At 40.0% G+C, this 24,958-nt stretch overlaps 1 protein-coding gene, 1 long non-coding RNA gene and 2 pseudogenes across 2 annotated transcripts in view; 3 read left to right on the plus strand and 1 right to left on the minus strand.

The window, feature by feature from the left end:
• Positions 1-24,958, minus strand: part of PITPNC1 (phosphatidylinositol transfer protein cytoplasmic 1) — a 215,043-nt gene that overhangs the window by 116,180 nt on the left and 73,905 nt on the right. The window lies entirely within an intron of this gene.
• Positions 3,257-5,120, plus strand: LOC109448028 (uncharacterized). Its single transcript, XR_002137455.3, has 3 exons — positions 3,257-3,549; positions 4,591-4,674; positions 4,993-5,120. It is a non-coding gene; the product is annotated as an uncharacterized LOC109448028 (long non-coding RNA).
• Positions 5,399-11,237, plus strand: LOC109447999 (large ribosomal subunit protein eL30 pseudogene; annotated as a pseudogene).
• Positions 16,667-18,108, plus strand: LOC141568930 (small ribosomal subunit protein eS1-like; annotated as a pseudogene).

Consider the following 24,958-nt stretch of genomic DNA (forward strand, 5'->3'; position numbering starts at 1 on the left):
TCACGTTTTCAAGGAGCTGGGAGAAAAAAGAATGTAGCGGACAAAATGAGGAACAGGAAGTGTTCTTCACAGGATTTCACCCCCAATTTTTAATTGTGCTAAAATATACATAACAAAATTTACCATGTTAACAATTTTAAACTTGACAATTCAGTGGCATTAAGTACATTCATACTGTTGTGCAACCATCACCACTGTCCATTTCCCAATGTTTTTATCATCTCAAAAGGAAACTGCGTACCCATTAGGTAAGAACTCTCTCTTTCCCTCTAACCCCCCAGTAACCTCTAATCTACTTTCTGTCTATTCTAGGTACCTCATATAAATGGAATCACACAATATGTGTCCTTTTGCAACTGACTTATTTCACTAAGCATAATGTTTTCAAGGCTCATCCATGTTGTAGCAGGTGTCAGAATTTCCTTCCTTTTTAAGGCTGAATAATATTCCATTGTATGTATGTACCACATTTTGTTTATCCGTTCATTTACTGATAGTTATTCGGGTGGCTTCGACCCTTTGGATATTGTTGTGAATAACGCGCTGTGAACATTGACATACAAGTATTTGAGTTCCGGCTTTCAATTCTTTGAGTTTATACCTAGACATGGAATGGATGGATCATATGGTAATTCTGTTTAACTTTTTAGGGAGCCACCAACTGTTTTCCCCAGCAGGTGCACCATTTTGTATTCCCAATAGCAATGCATAGATTTCAATTTCTCCACATCCCACCAACACTTGTTATTTTCCATTAAAAAAATAATAATAATAGCCATCTTAATGGGTCTGAAGTGATCAACTCTAGGTTCTTTCTTGGATCTCTCATTCTTGTAAAGCTCATTTTAGGTGTTGCTTGGGCATTTTAAACGCTTCTTCCAAATAAGTACTGAGACAGCCCCGGGAGAGATTTCAACCCTATTATTTATTTAGATCAGAAATGGCAATCAATAATCCTTCTGATGAAATATGAGTGATCTGAACTGGTTGTTTTTCAGGGGGCTGTAGGGTGTCCCTTGGAAATGCTCCGGTTGGAAACAGAAAATAAACTCAATGCAATAAATCCCTTAAAGTCAAAAAGGCCCCAACACATTATAAACAGTTAAGCCACTCAATAAGTCAAGGCACCACAAAAAAGCAGCTACGAATTATTACCTTAGGAAGCCTGGGGGTGGCGGGGGGGGGGGGGGGGCATGCCCTAAAAAGGCACTTCTATTTCTGTCACAGAAGCTGCATTCGGTATTATTTTGATGGCCCCATCAAGAATGTAGCAAATGACAGAATCACAATGCAGGAGACAGCAAACAGTCCTGCAGAATTTACTTACGAATCGAATATATATGATTTATAGTCAAAGGTTTGGGGTGAAAAAGCCATTCTTGGTAATTTGCATTCTTCGTGTGGATTAAGTCAGCTTTTATCTATTTTAGGTGACAGCTACTCTTGAAAAAGTAATCTTGGAAACGACTTGAAACTCTGCAGGAGACATACGTAGTTTCTCATGTTTTTTCCTAAGTATGCAGTTCAGTGACTTTAGTATATTCTCAAGGCTGTGCAACTGTCACCTCTATCTACGTCCAGGACATGGTCATCACCCCAAAAAGAAATGCTACACCCATGAGCACTCACTCCCCATACTCCCCTCCTCCCAGACCCTGGCAACCACTCATCTACTGTCTGTATCTATGGATGTACCTATTCTGAACATTTCATATAAATGGAATCATACAATACGTGGCCTTTTGGGACTGACTTCTTTCATTTAGTATAATGTTTTTAAGATTCATCCATATTGTAGCCTGTATCAGTATTTCCTTCCTTTTTTATTACCAAATAATGTTCCATTTTGTTCCTTCATTCATCAGTTGATAGACATTTAGGCTGTTTCCACTTTGGGGCTGTTACGAATTGCGCTGCTATGAACATATGTATGAGTCTTTATGTGGACACATGTTTTCATTTCTCTTGGGTAAATATACCTAGAGGTGGAATTGCTGGGTCATAAAAGGTCAAAACAGAAGAGTTAACCTTTTGAGGGGCTGTTTAACCTTTTGAGGGGCTGTCAAACTGTTTTCCACAGCAGCTGCACCATTTTACATTTCCACCAATAATGTCTCATACTTACTTTTGGCAGTTGTAAGTGACTTGTAGAAACAAGAAAGTCAAACAAGTGACTTCAAAAGCCAAGAGTAAGCTATGGGACAAGTGTGGCCTTGCTTGCTCGTGTCACTGTTATTTTACACTTGGGTACGTCCAATGAACAAATATCACGGGCAACTTTTCATTCCTCTGTGGGGACAACCAAGAGCTAATCTCGACACAACAATGAGAAGCTAAGACAGCGTATCTAATGCAGCACAGGCGAAAAGTGTGCGAGGGGTTGGGAACGAAGCAGCAGCACGAGCTATCATTTTCCAGGAGGATGTCAGGTGGAAAATGAGTCTTGACTTATGACTCAATAGGCACGAGCTTGGCAAGAAGGAAGGGGGCATAATAGCCTGCAAACAAACCTTGGACATTTACTTGCTCACGGCAAAACTTCACAACTCCCAGAACCCCTGAAGATGCATGACAGAAATAATAATAAAAGCTACCACACAGTGCTAACTTCTCTAGGGTCAGGATACTTATTCAATCCTCACAACAATCCTATGAGGTAGGTGATATTATTATCCCAATTTTACAAATTGAAGAAACTGGTGCACAAAGAGGTTGAGTAACTTGCCCCAGGCCGTCCAGCTAGAAAGTAGCAGAGCTAGGATTTGAACGCTGGCATTTGACCTTCAGGATCCACCCTCCCGTCTCTGGCCTTAATCTCCATAGCCACTTGCTTGACAACCAAATAAAAAGGCTATTTACAAAGCTGAGTGAAAAGTATACTGGTGAATAAAGTGACTTTCTTTACTCTTGCACGCTGCTGATAGTTTTAGGTTGATGTTAGGAGGTGGGTTTTTTTTTTTTTTTTTTTGGTGTTTTTTTTTAAAGGTGGGAGACAGCAGTATAAAGAGAGCAAGGAGAGAAGAGGTCACACGGGAAGTTAGCAGGGGGGACAAAATTAGAAGCCAAGAGCCCAAGGTTCTCAGCCCTGCTCCTGGAAACACTTCCTCCTACATAAATTCTGACACATAGCAATTAAAGGAAGCACACCCACCCATACAAGTCCTTGAGATGTTAAAGTAAAAATTAAAATTAATGAGTCCATCCAATTTGGACTCACAAAATGCGTGGGTGGAAGACATTCCTGCAGCTGACAGCTGATGTGACAGTCATTTCATGAGAAGGAATAGAAGTTCCTGCTTTCAGCTTTGAATGTTTCCCAGTGTGATTCCAAACCCCAGGCTGAAACAATATGCAGGCCAGGAGCTGAATATATTCAATGGAAAAAAAAACCTCTTCAGCTCACCCAGTCAACCTGACGTGTAGGAAAATGCGATGGAATATCGGCCTCTATTCACCCTTCTTGAGAGCTCAAGACAAAGGCAGCAGGCTCCCAGCCTAGCTCAGACACTCTGATTAATTGAAATCAGACTCCTAATGGCATTGTGGAAGGTAAGAGTCGTATATTCAAAGGCTTCATTAGCTATTGCAATTATCTGAATCTAAGTGTTTTGTGATATACTGAAGTGCTATATGCTACTCTTTCTGCTCACTCCTCCAGAAGAAATGTATAATCCAAATCCCACACGTCTGTCCCTAATGATCTACCTTACAGGATCAGCCATAAGGCAAACTCCAAACTCCTTTGTAGGAAAAGGCTCTAAAAGTGAAAAATCACATCTTCTTCCCTGGTTTTCCTTTCTCTTCTCTTCCCTCCACCTCATTCCCAGAGGAAGACATTTCCAGAAGAGCTGACAACCCCCAGAGGAAGGAGGCCTTTCTTCCTTCCTCCTCTTGGGCAGATGGTATTTGCATACTGACATATTGTAAATCTAGTCACCCAGGTAACGGACTCCAGTTAGCAACAGCGCAATGCAGGTCAGCCAGATTCCTTCTAAAATTAGAAGTCAGACCAATCTGATTTTTAACTGTTCAAGGTAGGATGCCCAGTTAGATGGCAAATTCAGTTCTTAAAATGAATTTGCAGTTGGGAGACTCAGCCCTGCCTAATAAAGGCAAGTTGGGACATTTCAATATAATAGCATAGGTCTTAATATGAAGCTTCAGCTCTGTGACTTTGCTATTTCTGTAAATACTCCCACCGTGACTCGTCTGTGTGAATAGAGTCATCTTCAGCCTCCACTCTCCCTTGACCTTCACAGTCAGTTGGTCATTGAGGACTGTTAATGCTTCACCAGGCATTTCAGGCCTCCCACAGTTGGCCTCCTCCGATCCCACTGTGGTCCCCTCTCCCCCACAGTCCAACTGATTGACCCTGAACAACACCCATCTTTTCCAGCTTCTTTGTCTCCACCCACACCCATCACTCCTACCTGAGATTTGCTTCCTTCTTTTCTTTCTCAGATCATGGACAGTGGTCTTGGATGGATTTCAAGGGATGCGTGAATTGTGTACCATCCCTACCACCGCCATTAATTTCTCAGAAGGTCCATGTCCTCCAAAATGTTAAGAACTACCAATTTCTCATTACAGATGGTACCTACACCAGCATTTCCCAGTAACTTTAAGGAATGACAGCTCCATAGTCAAGTGCAGGAAACACTGGGTCAAACAAAGGTAGGTTTTTTTTAACACAGGCCTCCTTGGGGCCTTCGCTGTACTGAGATGAACCATGAACCACTGATTTTGTCGTGCAGCCCCTTTCTCAGCCGACACTTCTTAATGTCCCCTTAATGACCTCTAGGAAAGCTGAGCTTTACTTCCACTTGACAACTACCACGTCATTCATTGCTTTGTTGATAGTTCTCCCACGGCTGTTTTGAGCTATTTATGTTTTACTATGTATTTTTAACGATTGTTAGAAATGGTATCATTGTACTTACCACATTTTGTCCTGCTCATTTTATACCATTTTATGTCTGTCTCCCCTACTAGACTGGAAACCATTGGAAAGTGGCGTACACACCGTGATAATTTGAGAGTTCCGATACTCACTAATGTTGAATAACTGAATGAATGATTGAACTTATCACCCCAAATGGATAATAAACTCCTTTAGAATACATACTTTGTAAAATTATTTTTTGTATTACCATAGCACCTAGAAAATAGCTTTTCATATGACAAAAGAGTCAATAAAATTTTTTAAAATTAAGTCCATTACAAAATATTTTCCAAACACCAATTTAATATCCTGGGCACCACGGATATTAAAATAGTAAAGTACAGTCCCTGGAATCAAGGAGCTTAGATTCTGGTAAGGGAAATAGGCATATAAACAAAAAACGATGATAAAATATAAATACTGGGACAGGAAGCCCAAGCTGCCTGGGAACACCGGATGGAGCACTTGGATCATTTGCACTTGCACGAGGTGGGGAGGGGTCAGTACTGTGATGCTGAGCTCTGCCACCAGCGCCTGAGCACCCAGGTCCTCAACTAGCCACGTTAAGCCACATTTTTGGGGAGAAACTGACCAAGAGGCTGCTGTCTTTGAAGCAGTACTCACACTAGCGGAGCTTTGGCCTCAAGCCAACGTGGCCCCCACGCCATGGTGAACGGGCAGTTGTGTTGCCAGGGAGAGCCGCCCTGAGACTTGGAGCCATGCAGGCAGTATGGCTGCACTGTCTCCAAGTCCATGGCCAGAGGGTGACCCTCTACACCTTACTAGTTTGCGAGTGAAGGGTGGGCAGTCCACAGAGAAAAACACAAGGAAAAGAATGGATGCGCTTCACTCCACCCAGAGACTAGCGCACGCCTGGTCTCATTCGTCACCTGGCCTTCCCAGGGCGGGCAGCCCCACAGCCTGAGTATCCCAGACCGCATAACCCACAGTTTCATGGGGAAACTGGGGATCCTCAGGCCGTGCAGCAAGGAAGACAATGTCCCTAGACACAAGTCCAATAAACGTTCCTCCTCTTGACTCATCCCGAAAGGTGCCCTTGCTCATTGCGGTAGGTGTGGGGCAGGAGGTAGAACACCCCAACACCCAGGACTGGGTACTTCTTAAAGTTTCCAGGTTAAGGGGGAGAACTACCGGGGTAAAGGAAGGAGAGCAGCCCCTGGAGCGCCCCCTAGGGGCAGGCTTTTAAAACTTCTTGCCAGGCGGTGGCTCAGGCGGTTGGAGCTCCATGCTCCTAACTCCGAAGGCTGGCGGTTCCATTCCCACATGGGCCAGTGGGCTCTCAACCACAAGGTTGCCAGTTCGATTCCTCGAGCCCCTCAGGGGATGGTGGGCTGCGCCCCCTGCAACTAGCAATGGCAGCTGGACCTGGAGCTGGGCTGCACCCTCCGCGACTAGGACTGAAAGGACAACAACTTGACTTGGAAAGAAGTCCTGGAAGTGCACACTGTTCCCCAATAAAGTCCTGTTCCCCTCCCCCAATAAAACCTTTAAACAAAACAAAACAAAACTTGGTCGCCATTGCCTCCAGGGGATTGGCAGGTCAGGTCAATGAATGAAGCCAATGGGGAAAAGGAACTACTGACACACTTCCTCGGCAAGTTAAAAACAGGGGAATACCCTTCACTTATATATACAGAAATATACTCAGTTTAATATTTTTGTCTTAGTTTCCCACTTTTAGGAGACATGGATACCAAGAAATATTCCTCTACCATAAAGAAAGCATCAAGTCAAGTGTGATGATGAATTACAAATGATATCCAGCTGCATAGGATGGGGAGGACAGAACGAAGGGTGGAAGGGAAGAAAAGAAGGGAGGGCATGGAAACCTGGGGCAGCCAGGCCCTGTCTAGAGGGCACAGCAGCAACTCAGCTCTAGTGCCTGCTTGCCAACATTCCCTATTTCTCAAGAAAGGCTAGAAACCTAGATTTTTATATGAATGTCCCAACTTCTAAATGTTGGCTCAAATTGAAAAACAACTCACAACACTCTGTAGAAACATAAAAAATGGGTGAGCTACATTTAGCCACATACTGTAACCTCTGATTAGGTATAACTCAGTTATAATAAAGAGAGAGAAGAGAGGTGCACAGCAGAATACTACTACTGGAAAGTGTTATATTCAGAGCTAAGATGCCTGATTAATGTTCAAGCCCCGGGACAATTACAGGAATGGAGAAGACATAAAACACTGTAAATGCTTTAGCATAGCTCTATTTTCAAAGATTTCCCCCAGGGGTGGCCAGTTAGCTCAGCTGGTTAGAGCACAATGCTCGTAACACCAGGGTCGCCGGTTCGATCCCCACATGGGCCAGTGTGAGCTGCACCCTCCAACTAGCCTGAAACAACTACTTGACTTAGAGCTGATGGGTAGTAGAAAAACCACTTAAAATAAATAAAAGTTTAAGAAAAAAAAAGATTTCCCCCATATGCTTCACCATCTCAAATATTGATAATGATCTCGATACTGATAATGGTCAGAAAGCATAAATTAGAAAACAAAGAGTACAACTTATTACAGCAACAACAATAGCACTTACTGACCATTTGCACTGTAAGAGGCAAGGACTAAGTGCCTTATATAAAATTCATCCTGGCAACCCTTTGTTCCATCTCAGTTTTTAAATGAGGAAACGGGCATAGAAAGATTAAGAAAATTATCAAAGGTCAACACTAATGTGAAGCAGCTGGGCATCTGGGACTCAACCCGGGTCTTTCCCACCACAAGTCCTGGCCTGGACATCACTCTCCAGCTCTGAGGCAGGAAGTGGTGGTTGGCACGAAGTTCTGAAGGAAGGGGATGGATTTTCCATCCTGGAAGGTAGAGCACGGACAGAAGTGAGGAATTAAAATGCATATGATCAGTAGAAGTCGGGCAGGAATTTAAAGAAATACAAAAGGCCGATAAACAATGAAAGATACTCAACTTCAGTATCAAGTAATCAGTATCACTCCAGAGTTTTACAATGGGAAGACATGTGAAAAAAAACATTGAACGCAAACAAAAACATTTTGTCTGTCAGATGAGTGAAGATTACAAAGACACTGTAGGTGAGGTGGAGGGGACAGACCCTGAACCACACTGTGGTGGGACAGCAAAGTCTTTAAATCCTTTAAGAAGATGATTTTATCTATTAAAATTTAAGACATTTATACCATTTGACCTGGCTACTCTACCTAGGAATTTATCCTAGAGAAACTGTTTTGCAATTGTGCAAAGATTTATATGCTTAAGATTATTCATGGCTACAATATATGCAATAGCAAAAAGCTGGAAAAACTCCAAATGTCCATTAATGGAACCAGTTAGATAAATCAAGGTACATCCAAATAATGAAATACAATACAGCCATTAAATCATGAAACAGATCTCTACTTGACAAAATGGAAAGATGCCTCAGATACATAGTTAAGTGGAAAAATGTAAGCTGCAAAACAGTAGGTATAGCAGGAGTTTTGGTACAATGTACACACAAGTTCTAGTATATGAATTGGGGGGAAAATTAAAATATATATAATTATTAATGGCAATTACCTAAGAGAAGATTGCGGGAAATGTAGTTCTAAAAGGTTTGACGTTTTTATAAGGAGCATGTATTTTTCAAATAAAGAAATAAACTGGCATAGAAAAGGTGACCCTATGCTGAAATGTTAGGGCAGGATTCCAATTCCTGGGGAGGAGGACAGACAGAATCAGGATGTCTTCGTGAACACACACTGCCACATAGGTTGTGCACCGTACAAAGGCGTCCTCACGAGTTGCGTAGGGCTTGGGGCATTAGATAAGCCTCTGAAACAGAAACTCAGAAAGGCAACCAAAGCAAATGCCCTGGCATCTAAGTAGGGCAGGAGGGCTGTTATCAGCAAAGGGCCCAGAGAGGAGAGAGTGTGCAAGTCAACTCTGGACACCTCAGGATGCAGAGGTCAGCGACAAGGCAGGTCAGGGTTCCCTGAAAGTGGGCAACAGAATGGCCAAGAGCCCAAGAGTGGCTCTGATGCCTAGATCTGCAGACAGGTGAAAGACATTAGCACTTCCTGCCACAGACCCCGATTGGTCAGGGACCTGGGACTGAAGGAAGGAGGGACGAACGCTATGCTGAGGCTACCCCCCATTTCTCTTCCTCTTCATTCACCCAATTCCCTATGTTCAACCTTGAGTTCCAACACATTTAGATGACTCATAGTGACCAGAGCCTGGAAGTTACCCAAAAGAGGCAGACCCTCGTATCTTTTCAAAATAATTTGCAAACCTCTGCATAAAGTGAGCAGATTGTGTATTGAGACTTGTTGAAGTAAAATCTGTCTCCAATTTGAGTGGACTGTGTTCTAGAATTTCCTTTTCAAGCTAATGTGTCTTAAAGCTCCAAATATACCCTCCTATAAAAATAACGTTTTTAGGTCAGCCTGGAAGAGACTACTACCCATAATTCCCCTAAATAGCAGAGCCCAACTGCCATTTCTAATAATGTTTCTTAAGGAAATGCATTGAGTTCCAGCAGGATATGAGGAAATAATAAACTTAATGCCTCTTCCATGCTGCCAAATACGTGGGAATGTTAAACATCTACAGATCTCTAGCTTCATCTGAAAATTTGTGTAAGCTCTTACTTCACTTTTTCTTGCTTCTCCTTTTCTTCAACACTTTCTCTTATTATTAAAATACACTGAAATTTTTTCAGTTGGTAAAAGCCAGTTAAATATGATTTATATGCTTGCCCACAACAAAGCGAGCTTTCAGTATCACTAATTAATATCTACCTAGCACACAGTTTTATCTCCCCAAGCATGATGATTTGAAGGAGGTGGAAGAGGAAAGAACAGGACTAAGATTAGGCCAGTCCCATGAGGGCAGGAAAGGGGCTTCAAGGATGGAGTAACAACAGAGGGCCAACAACTGGACAAGGCATACACCCAAAATGCCATGCGGGCAAGCGCCAGTGCAATTTAGGTAAAGAGGCAGAAGCTAATGTTGCTGGGAAGAATACAAAGAAACACCAGCCAATGAATTTTGAGAGGAAAGAGTTCCTCCAAAATGTCACCTAAGGCCAAGCTGTAGGACAGGGCTACAACTCGTGCAAAGGCTCAAACACAAGCCCTACAGGTGTTCTCAAAAACAGCACTCGAGGATCTCCTCCGGATGTCGGAAGAAGAATCAAGATTATGAGCTCAAGATAGGGTATATCTGTAGTGTCCACTGAAACCAACAACATAGTTATGTCTAATCGTTGTACATATAATAGTGACAGAAATACAATGCAATTAATATACAATGCAAAACAAAGCATTAATAACATTCTGAATTCTACGTATTGTTGTAGGTAGAGGTGGCACGAAAGAACAGAAAAGAGGAAGGGGAGGGAAGACACAAGTACTACTCCAAATACCGGTTACCTGGACAGTGATAACAGGAAAAGGAAAAGGTTGAGAGTGCTTTTGCAAAACTTAAAGGTAACGACGGGAAAAACTACAAACTTTCAAATCACTAGCAACAAACACTACAGTGCACAGAGAAACGGCAGGTGTTACAGGAAAAGTAAAATATAAAAATAAGATGAAATAAGATCATACTAGTAGTTAGAGTCATAAGTAGAAGTTACACTTCCATATTAAAAGGAAATAACTTTCATTTTGGGTTGAAAAACACAAAACGCAGTTTTTTGCTTACAAGAGACAAAACTAAAAATGAAACACAAAGAGCCACAATAAAAAGATGCTCAGCGATTCAGTAGACAAGAACAAATAAAAAGAAGTGATTTTAATTCATGATAAAAGGTGCTATATTTTCATTCTATGTGCTCATGGAACGCATAAAAATTAATCATACAGTATAGTAAACCACAATAAAAACCTGAATAGCTTTCTCGCTCTCCGGCCGTGTTGGTGGCTGCTCTTGGGTGGGGGCCGTCCCACACCTGAGGCAGGGAGATGGTAGCAGCAAAAAAGATGAAAAGTCACTGGAGTCAATCAACTCTAGGCTCCAGCTAATTGTAAAAAGTGGAAAACACATGCTAGGGTATAAGCAGTCTCTGAAAATGATGACACAAGGTAACGCCAAACTGGTCATTCTCGCCTACAACTGCCCAGCCTTGAGGAAACCTGAATTAGAGCTGCTACGCCATCTTGGCCATGACTGGTATGTGTCACTACAGTGGAAACAATGCTGAATTGGGCACAGTGTGTGGAAAATACGACCGAGTGTGCACACTGGCTGTCATTAATCCCAGGGATACCGGTATCATTGGAAGCACGCTGAGACAGACTGGTGAAAAGTAAATCATGAGAAATTTTTCTCTAATAAAACTGGTCAGAATGTTTAAAAGAAAAAAAACAACAACAATGAATTCCAAGAAGAAACTATACAGGACTCACTGTCACCCTTTCCTGCACTCCCTCACCCCAAACCCCAGAAGTCTAAAGCAAAACCCTAACACTTGGAAATTTAAAAGAACCTTTTGATAAATGTTTGGTTATCATGGAAATCAAAACTACAAGTTACAATTAACAGAAAATAAAAATAGGAACACGACATATTAAATCTTAGGTGATAAACGCGAAGCTGTAATCAGAAGCAAGAAAAACAGATGGGAACGTGGCTATTACTCTTAGGCTTAAAACAACCTAAATCCAAATTTAAACGTCATTGAAATATTATATGTACATATAAACAAATACACATTCAGAGAGAGAGAACAGACTGTCCAGAGTATTAACAGTAGTTATCTCTGGGTTAGGAAATTTCTATTTTCTACTGAATTGCCTAAATAATCTCAGTGAGCAGAGCATGTAGCACTTTCATAATCAGAACAAGATTAAACAAAAGCACAACAAAACATAATTTATAGTCATAGGAGAGTAGGAACAAAACAAAACAACACTATCTTGCCAAAATGATCAAGGCAATTAAAATTCTCTCCTATGCTTTGATTTTTAAGCTGTGGGTTGGTGAGGGTCATTACAAGCCTGTTCTTACTATGTTTTAGAACAGTTCTATCCTCTGGTCTTGTGCCTGAGCGTCAGGTATGCTGTGTACTGGCTGACAACTTTTAACTACTGTTATCTCTCTTTTTAGGGAAAATCAAGCATTCAGACAGATGGGCAACCACGAACAGCATGGTGACCGCTACTGTGTATTAAGGTTAACAGTCTCATACAACACTCACGTTATAGAATTGGCAGAGAAAAAATAGAAGAGCTGAAGAGAATTTCCTTTTTTGTTGTTGCTGTGTATTGTTTTGGGTTGTTTTTTGTTGTTGTTGTTGTTTTCCAAAACAAATAGGTAGGAGATAATATAAATGGCACCTCAAATATCACAAACAATCCCAGATGAAATCCACATGGAAAAAAAGAGTGCCAGTAAAGGTAATTATATACTCGTAATTTTAAAAGTAGTATAAAATGCATATTTTTCTCATTGTCTTAATTGATTTTAAAAAGCAATAGTATAAAACAATATGCATGTAATTAGAAATGTAATATATTTGACAATATATTTGACAGCACAAATGAGGTGAGTGGGAGCAAAGCTGTATTAGAGCAAGGAAATGGTACCAGATGGTAATTCATATCCACAGACACAAATGAAATGAGCCAGAATCAGTAAATAAGAAGGTTAATAAAACAAACTCTATAAACTCTCCCTTCTTCTCTCAGTTTCTCCAAAAGACTTAAAATTACATAAAGTAATAATTATAACAATGTATTGTTGAGTTTATAACATATACAGATGTAATATGCATAACAACAATAGTACAGAAAGAGGGAAGAGAGAATAGACCTACTTGTATACAGGACTGACATTTCTATAGCTCACTGGAATTAAGTTAGTATAATTCTGAAATAGATTCATAAGTTATAATGTATGTGGTAAGTCTAAGAGCAACTACTAAGAGAATAACTTTTTTAAAAGTTTCAAAAAATCATGAAAATAATGTAAATGCTACGCTATAAAATATTCACTTAATAAAAAAAGAAAGCGAAAAGCAAAATAGCAGATACAAATCCAATTATATCAACAATATTAAATGTGAGGTTTTTTTTGTTTTGTTTTGTTTTTTTAATTGGGGAAGGGCAACAGGACTTTATTGAGGAACAGTGTGTATTTCCAGGACATTTTTTTTTTCCCCAAGTCAAGTTGTTGTCCTTTCAGTCTTAGCTGTGGAGGGCGCAGCTCAGCTCCAGGTCCAGTTGCCGTTGCTAGTTGCAGGGGGCACAGCCCATCATCCCTTGTGGGAGTTGAACTGGCAACCTTGTGGTTGACTGGATGCGCTCCAACCAACTGAGCCATCTGGGAGCTCAGTGGCAACTGAGCTCAAGGTGCCGTGTTCAATCTTAATTGCAGGGGGCAGAGCCCACCATCCCTTGCGGGACTCGAGGAATTGAACTGGCAACCTTGTGGTTGAGAGCCCACTGGCCCGTGTGGGAATCCAACTGGCAGCCTTCGGAGTCAGGAGCATGGAGCTCTAACCGCCTGAGCCACCGGGCCGGCCCCCTAAATGTGAGTTTTAAGCAATTCAGTTAAAAAGCAGAGATGATCAGTCTTGATAAAAAACAAGAGCCATCTATATGCTGTCTACAAGGAAGTTCAGATTCGAAGTTAAAAAAATAGGGCAAAAGATGGAAAAAAATACCATACAAACAATAGCCATAAGAGAGCTGGAATGGATATACTAACATCAGACAAAGGAGACTTTAAAACAAAAAATGTTATCAGAGATTAAGAGGAACACTGAGCAATGATAAAAGGGTGAACCCATCAGGAAGATACAATTATAAACATGTATGCACCTAACAGAGCCCTGAAATACAGAAAGCAAACACTGACAGAATTGATGGGATAAATAGATGATTAAACTATAATAGTTGGAGACTTCAACATCCCACTTTCAATAATGGATAAAACAGCTTGGCAGGAGATCAACAAGGAAACAAGAATTGAACAATACTAAAACCCAACCAGACCTGACATATCTATGGAACACTGCACTCAACACAGCAGAATACACTCTTTTCAGTGCGCCTGGAAGCCTCCAGGACAGACCAGATGCTAGACCATCAAACAAACTTCAGTAAATTTAATCTGAATTCATACAAAGCATGTTCTCTGGCAACAACAGAAAGAAATTCGAATTTTGAGAAATTCACAAATAGGTGGCTATTAAACTCTTAAATAACCAATGGGACAAAGAAGAAATCACAAAGGAAATTAGTATATACTTTTAGATGAGTAAAAATGAAGATACAGTATACCAAAGTGCATGAGATGCAGCTAAATCTGCTCCTAAAGAGAAATGTATAGCTATAAGTGAATTTATGAAAAAAGAAAGATCTCAAATCAATAACCTGACCTCCCACTTGAAGACATTGGAAGAAGCGCAAACTAAACCTAAAGCAAGCCGAAAGAAGGAAATAATAAAAACTGGAGTGGAAATTAATGAAATAGAAAATAGAAAAACAACAGAGAAAAATCAATGAAACCAAAAGTCGGTGCTTTGAAAAGATAAACAAAATTGACAAACCTTTAGCTAAACTGACCAAGAAACAAAAAAATTTGAGAGATGACTCAAATTACAAATATGCCTAGCATTGCTTTGTTAAAATCATTGTCCAGGTCTTCCCTTTGCTCACAGAGAAATGGGTTCTAGAAGGATTTTAGCCATTTCCTTAGAGCTTTGCAGCAGAAGATTTGAAAACTTGTTCTTCAATCGTTTTGCACATGTGGTTGCCTGTTCCTGGAAGAGCAGTGCAATTATTCCATCTGTGCCTTTTCAGCTGCTTTAGATAAGACCTGTTTTGCACCTACCTGAGAAAACAGGACGACCTGGGTAGCTGTTTTGTGTTTTGTTTATACAATGTTGTTTTCATTTGCTGATACACTTCAAGGCTGACACAGAAGAAAATGAAAACAACTTATGTTCAAATAGAGTGGTCAAGTGGTTCTATTCCACAGATTCCTGGAAGGTTAGAGAAAATACCAAGGCTGCAAAGAAGGTACCCAGTGTGTGAGACAGTGACTGGGCAACGTGGCCCCCTTTTCCTTTGAAGGCATAACCGGCCACCAGAATGCTATGGCCAGCTCTGGGAACCAGGGTCCCTTACTTTCACTAAATTTCAGTGCACTCATCTGTGAGAGGAAGCAGTTCCATCAGTGATATGGTTTCTCCCAGTTCCTATCACCTTTTGCCCAGTTCTACAAGTGGGAAATCCAGGATGCCTCCACACCCCACACCCCAGCTCGCCCTGTAGATTTATTTCTCAATAACTCTCAATCCCGCTAACTTCCCTCCATCTGACACTGTCTCCCTGGTCTAAGATACAACCACCTCCCTCTGGACCCTATAATGGCTTCCGAAGAGGAGTGCCCAGATTCACTCTTGTCCCTCTCGATTCCCTTCTCCTCACTGCAAATCTGTTTTTGTTGCTTCCCAAGACAAATCCCTTCAACTGCTCTTGGAATAAAGCCTCGTCTTCAGTGTGGCCCATGACAGACGCCCTGAGTGAGCGGGTGCCTCTTCCTGCAAGTGCCTTCCTCCAATTTAGAGTTTTGTGCCTCAGATACACCGGCCTTCTTCCCTCCTCTTAGGAGTCTTTGCACTTACGGCTCTCTCAACCTCCTTTCTTTTGCCTAAACGAAACTCACTCAAACTTCCCCAGACAGCTTCCCTGGGTCCCCAAGACTAGACCCAGTCTCCCTTCAGTGCTTCCTAATAACGCCATGTGCTTTCCTTTATAAGAAAGGGTTAAGGTGAGGCCAGGAATGACGAACGCTGCTACTACTACCCTGTGGTAGACATCACGTTCTGTCAACAGCCTAAATGCCGCCCGCACTCCCCTTCAATAGTGTTCCGAGCAGCCACTAGACGACCATCAGGCTGACGGTTTTGTTTTTCTGCTTTTGTACTTGGGCCAACCTATTTCGTAAATCTTCAATATCCTAAATTTTCCATCCTCCTCAAGGAGCTTGCATTGTTACCCTCCAAAACGGCTTTCAGGCATCTAAACCAAATTTGCATTATAATTTAAATCCATTTCCTGGAAATGACTGCGCCTTACTGAAAAATCTAGAGTTGAAAACAGCCTACTGACCTAAAAATACAAGTAAATCCTAAAACACTGATTATGATTTTATGAGAAGAAAAGCACTAAGAAAAATTCATAGGCTTCTGGTGCAACTATGGTAATAGGATTGTTTACTTAATCACACAAACTTTCCTCTTATTACCTTACTGTTATCCATACCAGGTTTTCTGAGTGCTGAAAGCTATAGCACATCTAATGTGCTTCCATTACTATGGTAACAGCTAATGTTTACCAAACATATTTATTCTGGACTAAAGATGGTCTAACAGCTTTTTATATGCTAACTCATTTAATCCTCATTAATAACTCTAAGAGGTAGGTGCAATTATGATCACCCCATTGTACAGACAACAAAACTGAGTCACAAAGTAGAAGACCAACATGAAGATATTTTCAGGCATGCTAGGATTCAGAAAGTTTACCTCTCCCATACTTTTTCTTATGGGGGTACTGAGGCAGAAATGTATTACAGAGAGTAACAAAGGTAACCTAGAGAACTACTAAAAATATTAGGTTGGTGCAAAAGTAATTGCGGTTTAAAAGGTTAAAAAAAAAAAAATTGCAAAAACCGCAATTACTTTTGCACCAACCTAATAATTGTTGAAAACTATTTAACCATTAGGAGGGGCTGGAGAGCTGAGGGGTAGTATTAATACAAGCAAATTAAATCCTCCTTAACTCACTGACACACTAGAGGGGAGGAAAATGAACACATCTAAAATTGATAGTTGAGAAACAGCATGTAAGTATTCATTTAAAATTAAGAAGGCCTTTTGGCTCTATGAGCAGCACGATGGTGGTCGGCAAGAATAAGTGCCTTACAAAAGGCGGCAAGAAGGGAGCCAAAGAGAAAGTGGTTGACACATTTTCTTAGAAAGATTGGTACGATGTGAAAGCACCAGCAATGCTTAATATAAGAAATACTGGGAAAACACTAGTCAGGAGAACTCAAGGAACCAAAATTGCATCTGATGGTCTCAAGAGTCGTGTTTTTGAAGTGAGCCTCGCTGACCAGCAGAAGGATGAAGCTGCATTTAGAAAATTCAAGTCAATTACTGAGGATGTTCAAGGCAAAAACTGCCTGACTAATTTCCATGGCCTGGATCTTATGCATGACAAAATATGCTCCATGGTTAAAAAATGGCCAACCATGACTAAAGCTCATGTTGATGTCAAGACTACCGGTGGCTCAGGTGGTTGGAGCTCCATGCTCCTAACTCCAAAGACTGCAGGTTCGATTCCCACATGGACCAGTGGGCTCTCAACCACAATGTTGCCAGTTCAATTCCTCGAGTCCTGCAAGGGATGGTGGGCTCCGCCCCCGCAACTAAGATTGAACATGGCACCTTGAGCTGAGCTGCCGCTGAGCTCCCAGATGGCTCAGTTGGTTGGAGCGTAGGCTCTCAACCACAAGGTTGCCAGTTTGATTCCTCGCAAGGGATGGTTGGCTGTGCCCCCTGCAACCAGCAACGGCAACTGGACCTAGAGCTGAGCTGCACCCTCCACAACTAAGACCGAAAGGACAACAACTTGAAGCTGAACGGCACCCTCCACAACTAAGATTGAAAGGACAACAACTTGACTTGGAAAAAAGGCCTGGAGGTACACATTGTTCCCCAATAAAGTCTTGTTCCCCTTCCCCAATTAAAAAAAAAAAAAAAAAAAAAAAGACTACCTATGGCTATTCTGTGTGGTTTTACTAAAAAACGCAGCAGTCAGATTTGGAAGACCTCTTATGCTCAGCATTAACAGGTCCACCAAATCCAGAAGAAGATGATGGAAACCATGACCCAAGAGGGGCAGACAAAAATGAATTGAAAGAAGTGGTCAATATATTGATTCTAGATAGCACTGGAAAAGATGTAGAAAGGCTCGCCAATCTATTTATCTGCTCCATGATGTCTTTTGTTAGAAAAGCCAAGATGCTGAAGAAGCCAAGTTTGAATTGGGAAAACTTATGGTGCTTCATGGTGACAGTAGCAGTTCCAGAAAAGCTACTGGAGGTGAGACAGGTGCTAAAGTTAAACAAGCTGATGGACATCAGCTCCCAGGCCAAGAATCTGTTTAAAATTCAGACTTTTCATGTGACAAATAAAACCTGTTGGTGATCTTAAATAAATAAATAAAATGTAATAAATGAAATAAAATAAAAATAATATTAAGAAGGCCCACCAATGAAAGAACTAAAAACAGATGTAGTTGCCTCTGGGCAGTAGTAGAAAAGGGGGAGGCAACAGACCAGCTGTTCACCCCAAGTTCCTTAATACTGGTATTTTGCCATGTATAAGACACTCCCGTGTTTTTGGCCCAAACTTTCAGGGGAAAAAAAAAAATCTTTCGTTGCAAGGTTTTAATTCAAATTTTTATTTGTTTACATGTTTTTTGTATTATAAAGGAATTTTAACATTTACTTTTTAATTTATTATGGTACAAGAAATTGTACGTGCTGGTAACAAATTTACAACATTTACTCATCACAGAAGGCCAAGAACTCTTCGTTGTTGCAAGTTTGTCATAAGTCGAACAAAACCAATTATTGTATTGCAGGGTATTATTTGGCATACAGATACTGTTATTGATTTCTAGAGTTACACTTTTAACTCATAAGCATAAATAAAAGAATTTAAAACACTTACACAGGTACGGAATTAGTACTACCCAGATATAACGTGCATCCTTATTTTTCCCTCACAAATTTTCCCTCACAAAGTGCTCATTATACACAACAAAATACAGTATTTGATATGTTTTTCTAAGTAACATGAGCATGTGTTACTTTGAATAAAAATATAAAGGATTATTTGTTAATATTCCCCCTGCCCCCAAAATTTAGAAACCAACACAGGATTGCCAACTTTTATTTTACTGAGTTATTACATTACAATTTTTTATTTCATATTAATTAGAAATAATGTTAATAACTTGCTTTTGCCATCATATCCTAAAAGAACAGCATTGTTACATCGAAAAATAGAAAGCGATATAATTTTAGTATAAAGACAATCTCTTTATACTACAGAAGAGATATCTAGAAATAAACCTGAAGAGGCTAGATTTATGGAAAACTTTTTATGTTCTTATTTTTCTTAGTTTGGCTTAGGCCAGAGGGTGGGAGTCACAAAGTTAGTGGGAGAAGGGCTGATAGTGGAAAAAGAAGAATAAAACTGGAGGTCTCACACTTCCTAATTTTAAAACTTAATACAGAGCTACAGTAATCAAAACAGTATAGCACTGGCATACAGACATATAGAATAACGGAACAGAATAGAGAGCCCATAAAGCTTCATGTATATGGTAAAATAATCTTCAACAAGGGTGCCAAGACTACACAATGGGAAAAGAACAGTCTCTTCAACAAGTGGTTTTGGGAAAACTGGATTATCCACATGTAAAAGAATGAAGATGAACCCTTACACCATATACAAAAATGAACTGAGAATGGATTAAAGACTTAAATATTAACATCTGAAACTATAAAACTCCTAGAAGAAATCATAGGGGGAAAGCTTCAGTCACCGGAATGGGTAATGATTTCTTGGCTATGACACCAAAAACACAAGCAACAAAACCAAAAATAGACAAATTGGACTACATCAAACTTAAAATTTGTGCAGCAAAGGAAAAACAATCATCAGAGTGAAAATGCAACCTACGGAATGGGAGAAAATATTTGCAAACCAGATGTCAGAGTAGGGGTTACTATCCAGAATATAGAAATAACTCCCACAATGCAATAACAACAAAAAACATAACTTGATAAAAAATGGATAAAGGATTTAAACAGACATTTCTCCAGAAATATATACAAATGGCCAACAAGTGTCTGAAAAGACGCTCAACATCACATTTGCATTTCATCAGGGAAATGCAAATCAAAACCAAAATGAAATATCACTTCCCACCCATTAGAATGGCTGCTATCAAAAACAAAACAAAACCTGGAAATAACAAGTGTTGGCAAGGATGTGGAAAGATTGGAACCCTTGTGCACTATGGGTGGGGATGTAAAATGATACAGCCACTGCGGAAAACAGTATGGATGTTCCTGAAAAAGTTAAAAGCAGGGGGCGGCCCATTAGCTCAGTTGGTTAGAGGGTGGCGCTCTTAACAACAAGGTTGCCAGTTCGATCCCCACATGGGCCACTGTGAGCTGCGCCCTCCACACCTAGATTGAAACAACTACTTGACTTGGAGCTGACGGGTCCGGAAAAATACACTTAAAATAAATTTAAAAAATTTTAAAAGAAAAAAGTTAAAAGCAGAACTACTATACAAAGATCCAACAATCTCACTTCTGGGTATATATCCAAAAGAATTGAAAATAAAATCTCAAAGAGTTATTTGACACCCCTGTCCATTGCAGCATTATTCACAATAGCCAAGATGTGGAAGCATCCATCCATCAATGAATGGAGAAAGAAAATGTGGTCTATACATACAATGGAATATTATTCCGCCTTTCAAAATAAGGCAATCCTATGTGCTACAACGTCGATGAACCTAGGATATTGTGCTAAGTGAAATAAGCCAATCACAAAATAGACAAATACTGCAACATTCCAATTATATAAGGTATCTAAAGTAATCAAACTCATAGAAACAGAAACAGACTGGTTGTCACCAGGGTTGCCAAGGAAACAGAAGTTGTTGCATGAGTAGAGCTTCAGTCATGCAAGACGAAAAGGTTCTAGAGATCTGTTGTGCAACAATGTGCATATGTACAATGTGCAGAAAGTTACCAATACTATACTGCATACTTAAAAATTATGAAGAGTGTACTTTTATGTTATGTACTTTTTACCTGAGAGAGAGAGAGAGAGAGAGAGAGAGAGAGAGAGAGAGAGAGAGAGAAGAGTGGCAAGGATGTAGAGGGCAAGAAGAGGGCCTGGGCATGGCATGGTTGTTGGTGGTGGGGAAATGAGCCCAGAGCCCAGCAAGAGATTAGACCATAAATGAAAAGGCTTATCTTTATAAAGAGAGCTTGAGACCTAGTTAGAAAGGGCCCTTTGGCAGCAGTAAAGAATACAGATAGTTGCCCTACAGTCTTTCTCCATCCCTAGGAGGTAAGTTACTTGAGGGGAGAGAGCATGTGTCTGCTTTAGGTAAGGTAGAGTTGTCAGATTCAACACATAAAATATAGGACACCCAGTTCAATATGAATTTCTAATAAACAACAAATAACTTTTTAGTGTAAATATGTCCCATGCAGTATTTGAGACATACTTATAGTACAAAAATTATTCATTGTTTAGGTGCAACTCAAATTTAACTGGGCATCCTATATTTTACCTGGCAGCTCTATATATACCCAATAAATATGATGGAAGACAAGGCAATAGAAGTAACTGAGAAAAAAACAGAACATTCAAATTTGGAGATAAAACCACCTTAATTCCTTATTAAGGTCACAAAGTTATCTTTACTGAGTCCCCTTGTCTCCTGCTGGAACCATCTGTTATTAAACAGTCAAGGGGAGTCCTGGACAAGACTCAGGGTATCAGGTACGCACAGCCAAGGTTCTGCTGGGGTGCTCCCTCCATCCAACACTTGCACCATCACCAGCCTAACCATCTACCACTTGCCCGAAACCAAAAGACACAATGAGTGGGGATGCCCCGGAAGTGCCATCCTGTTTCAGGTGCTGCAAAGGCAAAACACCAGCAAAAAATAGATAGCCCTTATTTGTTTGCTGAGTGAATCTGGGCAATTAATCAGACTTTTCTGGAAAAGATCCCATTCACAGTAGCAACCCAAATCATAAAATGTCTAGGACTACACTTAACAACAAGAAAAAAATCTACAAGACCTATACGAAGAGAGGAATAAAATTTTATTGAAGAACGTTAAAGAACTGGAATACGGGGAGAAATGTAGAGAGGAATTCTATTTTACATAGCGCCAGGTTCCAAATTCACTGTGTGAGAAAAGAGAGGAGAATATTTTTATAGTCTTAGGAGGTAGAAGGCATTTCAATGCAAGACATGAAATCCGGAGTCACAGAAGATAAGACTGAAAGATTGATTATAAAATAATTTTAAATTCCTCTACAATAAAAAGGCAAACAAAACATAAACATACACTCACATAAGCAATAACAAATAGACCGGGAGAAAACATTTGTAACATAGTATTGAAGATTAACTGTCTTAATATATAAAATATATAAAGAGTTCCTAAAATCAATTAAAAGGGTAAACAACTCATTAAAAAAAAATGAGCAAAAGCTATGAGGAGACACGTTTCTGAAGAGGATATACACATGGGCAATAAACACACATAAGATAAGATGTTGGGACCTCATTAAAAATCAGGGAGAAGCAAATGAAATCAACCATGATTTTTTTTTTTATTCAACAGATTAGCAAAAACTAAAGAGAGTTTTGAAATGGCAGCATTGGAGACACTGTGCAGAACCAGGCACCTGTTCACTATTGGTAGGACCATAACACGGTAACTCTTGGAAAGGCAAGATGTATCAGAAATGAAGATGTGTGTATTGTAGACCAACAATTCCATCTTAGGAATCCATCCTGGGAAAATACACATATGCAGGAAGACATAAAGAAGCAAATAAACTAAGAGTTTATGGAGACAGAGGTTTATCTTATTTGTAATAGAAAAAAAAAAAAGAAACTTCCTAAACATCCATCACGAAGGGAATAGTTGTTACATTTTTATTCATCTATTTAATGAGCCGCTGTTATAAAGACTGTGGCAGATATAACTGTACCCACACAGAGACTTCCATTATAAATTTAAAAATTTGAAGTGAGTTTATAATAATGTCTTGTGTGGACATTTATGTTTGAAAAAACACCTAGATACGTCTTATTCTCATGTTTGTAAATGCAAAGAATAAGGTCTGAAAGTATAAAATAGCACTTCTTTTCTTTTCTTTTCTTTTCTTTTCTTTTCTTTCCTTTCCTTTCCTTTCCTTTCCTTTCCTTTCCTTTCCTTTCCTTTCCTTTCCTTTCCTTTCCTTTCCTTTCCTTTCCTTTCCTTTCCTTTCCTTTCCTTTCCTTTCCTTTCCTTTCCTTTCCTTTCCTTTCCTTTCCTTTCCTTTCCTTTCCTTTCCTTTCCTTTCCTTTCCTTTCCTTTCCTTTCCTTTCCTTTCCTTTCCTTTCCTTTCCTTTCCTTTCCTTTCCTTTCCTTTCCTTTCCTTTCCTTTCTTTTCTTTTCTTTTCTTTTCTTTTCTTTTTTACTACGGTGACCTCTGTAGAGAAGGGCAGAATTGGGAAAATTGAAAAGGGACTTCTTGATCAAGTATATGGTGATGGAAGGAGAACTGACTCTGGGTGGTGAACACACAATGGGCTTTATTGATGATGTATTACAGAATTGTACACCTGAAATCTATGTAACAATTGTCGCCCCAATAAACTTTGATTAAAAAAAAGAGAGACAAAAGGGACTCCTTACTCTAAATATATATGGATTATTTATGTATGACTTTTGAATGTTTTATTAAAAAATCACTTATCCATTGTTGAAATTATCATCCTCAACCTTCTCTTCTCTATTCTAAATAGAAATAACTCTGCTAACTTTCTGTGGTAACATTAACACTTTCAATCACCATGTATGAGTCTGGGTTAAAATCATTCAAGAAGCCTGACAGAGGTGAAAACCATCTTCCTAGGACTAATTGCACCTAAGCTCTCAGGCAGGCTCAACGTGAGGGGAATCGTGACTGCTTTCCATGTGTCTCAGAGTAGAATTCAAATATTGGGCTATCTGTTGACTAGATCACTACAGAATAAACACGGGGACACTGGGACTCAAGTTTGGGGTAATGCTTGTCATAAATGGACCCAACCTAACTCGGTTTTTACAAAGTAATAACTCAAGCAATATGACTCAACTTGAAGAGAGCCATGAAGGGGACTAGAAGCCTCTTGGAACTAGTTAAAAAGTTGCATATTTGGATATGCAGTTAGAAGACCGAAAGTATTTTTCATATAATTTACATGGGGGAATTACCATACCCAAGAATAGGCCGTTAAATAGGAGGAGGGAATGGAGAAGAAAAAAATAGCAGGGAAGGGGAAATGTCTCCCTCATGCAAGTATTTGTTAGAGAGGTATATTTTGAAATTTTGTTCTCCCCCCCCCCCCCAATTCAAGTGTGCTCTCTGGAATTTTTTTCCTCTAAGGACAAGTATTAAACTTGGCACGATTCCAAAAGTGCTCTCTGTAATTCCTGCAACAATTCCTTCTCAGAATTCAATTCCTAGCAACACCAAAAATCCATTTGTATTTCAGAATTTCCAAAATCATAAGCATAAGAAGTGGAAAATAATCAAACAAAAGATGACCAACAACAGATCAACTATCCCATATCCAAAGATGTTCCATCTCTACAGTACTTTTTAAATGCTGATTCTATGTCTTCAGTTAAAGAAACAAAAATTAAAAAAAACAAAACTCTCTATTAATGTCACCGTGACAATATAAGAGAATTAGCCACATGTTCTCTCCCGGTAAGTTGCCGTGTATGTTAGCTCATAGCTAACCACTCAGGATTGGCCAGTTACGCTGCGGTAACAAAGAACCCCAACATCTCCAGGGCTCAGAAAAGACAATTTACTGCTTGCTCATCCAAGTCAACAGGAGTGCTGGATCCTTCTAGTCACTTGGGGACCCAGGCTGACAGAGACACCACCTTCTTGGATTTTGCCGCTCACCACACAAAGCGGGCATGTAAGAGAGAACTCTCGAGGGCCCACACTGGAAATAAATGTTTGCACAGGAAGAAAGATGTATGTATGCAGGGTATATGCACTGCGATAGAGACGATCTGATAATCAAGATGTCTACAAAGTGACTAACGGGTAGGGAACATATACAGTTTGGAGACACTGGACAATGGGATGATTCACATCTGGGGCGGGATGGAGCGAAACAGCACAAGATTTCATT

Source organism: Rhinolophus sinicus, chromosome 12 (assembly GCF_057876585.1).
Source record: "Rhinolophus sinicus isolate RSI-liver-muscle chromosome 12, RSI-T2T, whole genome shotgun sequence".
Lineage (NCBI taxonomy): Eukaryota > Metazoa > Chordata > Mammalia > Chiroptera > Rhinolophidae > Rhinolophus > Rhinolophus sinicus.